This window comes from Prionailurus bengalensis, chromosome D1, assembly GCF_016509475.1.
Source record: "Prionailurus bengalensis isolate Pbe53 chromosome D1, Fcat_Pben_1.1_paternal_pri, whole genome shotgun sequence".
NCBI lineage: Eukaryota > Metazoa > Chordata > Mammalia > Carnivora > Felidae > Prionailurus > Prionailurus bengalensis.
Genome location: NC_057346.1, coordinates 111,879,772 through 111,885,915, shown reverse-complemented (window position 1 = coordinate 111,885,915; position 6,144 = coordinate 111,879,772).

Genomic DNA, 6,144 nt, shown 5'->3' with positions numbered 1-6,144 from the left:
GCCTTGCGGAGCTCGAGTGGGACCTGTCCTCGTACGTGTCCCTGGATGGGGGGGCTCGTATATAAATGGTCTGCAGGGAGCACACGAGCTGCCTGAAACCACACCCGAGGATGGCTTGTCTGTGTGCTTTGCGAGGGGGGTGAAGGTCCAGTAGCTTCCATCGCATGTGCAAAGGGGCCGTCACCTCCCCCAAAACGCAGAGAGGCTCCGGAACTGTCCATGTTACGGCAGCCGCCTCCGGGTCACAAATGAGCACAGGCCGTGCTCACGGTGTAGTGCTCACATGGGGGGGGGGTCCCCCAAAAGCCCCCACGCGCTTCAGCGTCACATGATGTCTACAAGGCAGAAGGTGGCTCTGTCGGGTCACAGGGGAGCTTCCCCGAGCGGGGAGGAGGAAAGTGGGGTCGTCACTGCCCCCGTCCCCTCAGAGCCAGTCAGTACGGGCCTGAGGGTGTCTGGGCAGCGAGCTATGAAATCGGAAGCTACCTGGGCAGGACTCTCGGAGCGAACCTCGGTTCTGGGGCCGCCACAGGGCAGAAACGGCTTCAGCCGTGTGGCTAATCCTCGGCCGTAGTGAGCAGGGAGGCCAGGGGCCCGCACGCCCTCTGGGCACGAATGTCCAAAGGTGTCACCGTGGAAGACGCCCCCGCACGGGGACCTTGCTGCGACACTCCCAGTGGTTGCCATGAGGCAGGCGCCTCCCCCCCACCCCGCCCGGCTCACTCAGCACTTGACACGAGCTCGGGTGTGGATGAACACCACCCCCATTCCACACCCCAGGAAACTGGGGCCCAGACAAGCTTCGCCCGCCATCCCCCAGCTCGTAAGTGGCCCAACAGGCCTTGAACTCAAATCCACCGTCCCGTCCGCACGGGCCAGACGCCCCACTCAGGGCAGAGTTCAAGCTCGAAGCCCTGAGAAAGGGGCCGTGGTCGACCACAGGAAGCACCCCTAATTCCACCCCGTACCGGTGCCCCTTGCCACGTGACTGCAGTCCCCCCCACCCAGCCCTGCCCACGGCTCCAGGTTCGGCCACGTGACTCACTTGGACCAGGAGAATGTCAGCTGCACATGCAAACAAAGGCTTGAAAGATGCTTTGGGGGGGCACCTGGGAGCTCAGTCAGTTGAGCGTCCGACTTCAGCTCAGGTCACGATCTTGCGGTCTGTGAGTTCGAGCCCCGCGTCGGGCTCTGGGCTGACGGCTCAGAGCCTGATGCCTGCTTCTGATTCTGTGTCTCCCTCTCTCTCTGCCCCTCCCCCACTCGTGCGCACGCGCTCACTCTCTCTCTCTCTTTCTCAAAAATAAATAAATATTTTTAAAAAAGGATGCTTTGGGGACTGGGCTAATCACCTGCACCTCTGCTAGGGCTGCAAGAAGGCTATGCCCACAGGAGCCCTGTGGCCCCCAGAAGAGTGGACACACGGAGCATGTCCTGGCCCGGAGCCAAGCCCAGCCGAGTCCACTGCGGATCAGCCAAACCCTGGCCGGTCCACAGACCCGCCCCTCAGACCAGGCAGCAAGGCAAGAAACACATTCTGACGGTTGTGTGCCCTGAGTTTGAAATGCTTTGTTACACAGCACTCCTGGGGCAATCGCTGACTGATACATAGATGTTACTGGGGACCCCCGATCTCACGTCACCCTCGCTTTCTACATCGCACCGATCGCCTTCCTATCTTGTGAGTGCCTGCGTCTCTGAGCAGGAACCTCATGGTCTTCTCCTGTGGTGGGGAGAGTCCGGGGGAATCAGCTGGACGAAAGTCACAACCCTAGAAGACAGGATGCACTTTCCATCTGAGTAACGTGTCAGTCTGGCCCAGCGCCCGACGCTAGAGAAAGGGACAGAGAAGGGCACCCAGGAAGAGCACATATAAGGGCCTTTGTGGAAACGGCCTCTGTGAAAGCAGCAGCCCCGAGCCAAGACTGGGAGGTAAGGCCCTGATAAGGGCTGCAGCCACAGAAGCATGCCGGAGCCAACTGGGCCTCATTATTGGTCTGATTCTCTGCCTGGAGGCCTCCTGGGGACGACCAGGACAATTACAGGATAGCGCTGAGAACAGAACAGGACAGAAATTCCTGGGACACTCTCTGCTTCCCCAGGAGGGAGAGTGGCTTCCCAGAGAATGGGTTCCCAGTGACCTAAATGCAAACGAGGTGGCAGGTGTGGGCTTTCCTTAGGGCACCTTGGCCATCGTGCCTGGCTTCCGCCCTTCAAAGCATGCACGGTAATGAGGAAGGTCCGTGGTTCAGAGCTGGGAGTCTCACCCGGGCCCTCATGGGGACCTCAGCATTCCGTTGACCTCCTTGGCTCCCCTGCGGCCATCTTTCATCGGGGGCTCTTGAGGGAAATACCACACGGGACTGCCCGTCTCTGAGTGCCAAGCTGGCATGTGGCTAACCCCAACAAGGGTGAGCCCTGATCACTTCCCCATCGTCACTGGCACCTCCCACACCAGGGCCACCGGGCCTCAGACGAACATACCCCAGCGATCCATGAAAGGAGGTTCAGGCCGAGTCCGCAAAACCAACACTCCCAACTCAAGGCCTTCGGAGAAAGATCTCTTGTTCTGAGAAGTCCCACAAAACGGCTGCAGGACTTCTTTGGGCGGGAGGAGAGCTCTTGCCAAGGGGCACGCGGGAAAGCGGGAGCCCCGGGCCCACAAAGATGGCCCCGAGGGGCAGGGGAGCCGTGCCCCAGGCCTGTCGGAGTCTCCCGACTGGGAGCCCAGCGGGAATTTCCGGCCGAGGCCATCCCATTGTCTGGGGGATTCTTATCTGCAAAGGCAGACGGCCCCTTTCACAGACATCTGCCAACCCTCGTCCCAGTCTGGATCTTGGGTTTCCACGGGCAGGCGAAGGCCAGTGTCGGAAGATGGGGCCACACGAGGGGGGCAGGCTCTGTTTACACACAGCAGTGCTGGGCGCCAGCTCCCATGGGATCGTGTGTCTGTGCGCACAGGTGGCCGGGAGGGCCATGCTCCGCTCACATGGGGCCCGAGCAGCTGGCCTCCCTCCCTCCTTCTTTCCTTCCTTCCCTCCCTCCCTCCTTCCCTCCTTCCCTCCTCCCTCCCTCCCTTCCTTCCTCCTTTTCTTCCAACAGATCAAGTGCCTTTTCTCTCCAAACCACAGTAGGGTTTTACCAGTCGACTCCCTTGCAGCCCACGGGTAGTTCGCAGGCCAGAGAAAGACTCGAGCAGGCAACTGTAATATATGACAACAGGGGACGTGACAGGAGCGGGGGACCGTGGGAGCCCACGGGAGTCATCTCACACAGCCCGGGCCCAGCGGCTCTTGAAACGGTCACCTGTGGGGCCCAAAGAGGACCCTTGCTACCGCTCTCCAGGAAATGACGACAAGGCCGGAATCCCTCGGGAAGCGCCGTGGCCTGACCATGCCGGTCTTTGAACGCACCCAGCCCTTGGGATCGATTATAGCTGGAATAATCGTCCTTATTCCAGTCCTTACGGTTACCCTTCTCAATCGCAAACCAGAGCCTCTTTTCGGGCACTCCTGCCACCATTGGACGGAACACGCCTGCGCAAAGAAAAGTGCTGTGTCGCCATGACGCGGGGACTCCCTAACGGCGCCGGAAGGTAACGCTGAATGGGGAAGAGCGACGTGGGCTCCTGAAGACCGACACCGACCATTGCTACCTGAGCTCGCTCCCAGGCTACAGCAGAGGGATTTAAGGGCACACACCCACAGGGATGCGGAGGGTGGAAAGGCGGGAACAGCAGCCGCTTCCGGAAGGCACGCAGAGTTGGGAAGAGGCCCTGTCCCTGTAGAATGACTTAAGAAATTTGAGTCCCGCGGCCCCCGAGAGTCGGGTGTAGAGAAGAGCTTACCGACCTGGCAGAACCCTCCAGAAGCCGGACTCTGACCCAGAGAGCCTCCTCAGCCTGCCTTTGCAGGTCACGCTTTCCCGCGGTGCCTTCCGCCGTGGGGACAATATCATCTTTTCCTTCCAGAAGGCGGGTTGTGCCCCCTACTCTTTTTCTCAGAAGCAAACAGGGTGCTGTTAGGATTGTGGCCGATGTTGGCCAGAGGGTCACCAAACCTGTTTCCTCTTTCTCACGGGCACCCAGCGGGACACGCTGTCCAGCCCTCTGCACAGGCATGTGACTGAGCCCCTCCCCGACAGAACATGCCGGAAACACTGCATGCCGCATCCAGGCAAGGCCTGTGCAACCCACCCTGCTCTTTCCTCCTGTTCGCCCTCCTCCAAACGGAGGCCCCGAGGCTCTGGGAGGAGGGCAGAACCCCTGACGCGGAGAGGCCTGGGTCCCCGCATGACCGCGTGGAACAGAGCCCCCTACCCCGCCTGCCCCGCGCAGTCTTGGACGACAAACACACCCTGGTTGGATTGGGTCACTGCAATCGGGGACTGACGGCTACGACAGTCAACACCCCCTGATTAATAACGGGGTCCTGAAGTGAGTCGTGAAACCCAGGGAAACCTGAGCAATTATTTTTCGGAGCGCAGCCCCTCATCCCGAGCAGGTAAGTAGTTAAGCGTCTGCTGAACAAATCAATGAACAAACAAGACTGCTTTTTGGCTGTGGTTTCACAGTCATGTCTGCACGGGCAGATGGCCTGGAGAACAGGAGACCCGCACGGTTGATTCGTGAGGGTAACGGACACGGGTGACGTCGTTCCTGTTATTCTTGGGATGAGGTTATTTTGTGAGAGACACATGGGGGGCGGGCCTCTCCCACGTTATACCCGGCACGCGTAAAAGCATCTACACACACGACTTCCAGACAGAAGCTTCTTTTATTTTTCTAATTGTTTTTTTAACGTTTATTTATTTTTGAGAGACAGACGGCGTGAGCAGGGAAGGGGCAGAGAGAGAGGGAGACACAGAGTCTGAAGGAGGCTCCAGGCTCTGAGCCGTCAGCACAGAGCCCGACCCGGGGCTCGAACTCACGAACCGCAAGATCATGACCTGAGCCAAAGCCGGACGCTCAACCGACTGAGCCCCCCCGGGGCGCCCCCAGATGTTTTCTTGCAAACAAGAGATCATTTCTCCTTGAGCAGGCAGGATCCGGAGAGGGGGCCTCCCCTCCCAGTGACCCAGCTCTGCAAACCCACCCTCCCCACTCCCCACCTACTCAGCCCTGCTCCCCTTGGAAGGTGCCCCTCCCACCCCACCGCCCACCACAAACGCCCTCTACAACCTTCAAGGCTGAGCTCAGATGTCACCAGGCCAGAATTCCCCACCCCTCCCATGTCCCTCCAGGACTCCAGCACTGTGCTGTGAGATCTTCCCACTGTGCCTCACGGCGCCCGGAGGACAGCAGGCCTGGGGGGGAGGGGCTCAGCTCCCCTGCGACCGCCTGTGACCACCACCCAGATGCCCCCCTTGCTAGCTGGGATGATAACAGCGCCCGCCCATAGGAGGTTTGTGAAGAGTAGAGTTAAGGATGCGTGGAAAGTTCTTAGAAAGGTGACCGATCCGTACGGGTCATTGAATAAGGCTTGGCTCTGCTGTAAAGGCCGTGCCTGCATCCGGATCTCACGATGCCTCGTGAGCCCCCGAGGGCAGTGCCCACAGCCTCCTGACCAGTGAGTGGCCGGGAGCCTGGCACTTGACATACTGCACGTAGGACAGACCTGAGAGCTTGACCAGCCACCAGGGAGCCGTGACGAGGCCATGTGTGCTGATGGAAACTGCACGGCCAGCTGGATTAGAGGCAGGATGTCCTGTGACTTCGGGACTGTCCCCTCCATCAGCCCAGCCTTGCCGAGAGCCCAGCCAGAAACTCAGGCCCGGGGGACGGCGGAAGGAAGCAGGGACCCGTAGCCGGAGAAGACTCAGGGGAAGGGTCAGCTCTCCCAGAAATGGGGGTGAAGCACCCACTAACCGCCAGGTGCCGTTCTCAAGTGAACAGGGTAAGGAACTCCCTGCCCTCCTGGACTTGACGTCCAGACAAGCCAATACATAAAAACTAGAACCAACCCAGCCAATAATTAAGCACACAAAGCAACATCAGCGGGTCCTGAGTTCTAGCATGAAAACTAAAGGCCCGTACGCGGGGATGAGGTGCTGAGCCGGGCCGGGCGGGTGGGGGCGAGGGGCCGTTTTGGTGTCCGGGAACGTTTTCCTCAGCACGTGTGGGGCGAGCAAGCCACCCTGTGCGTG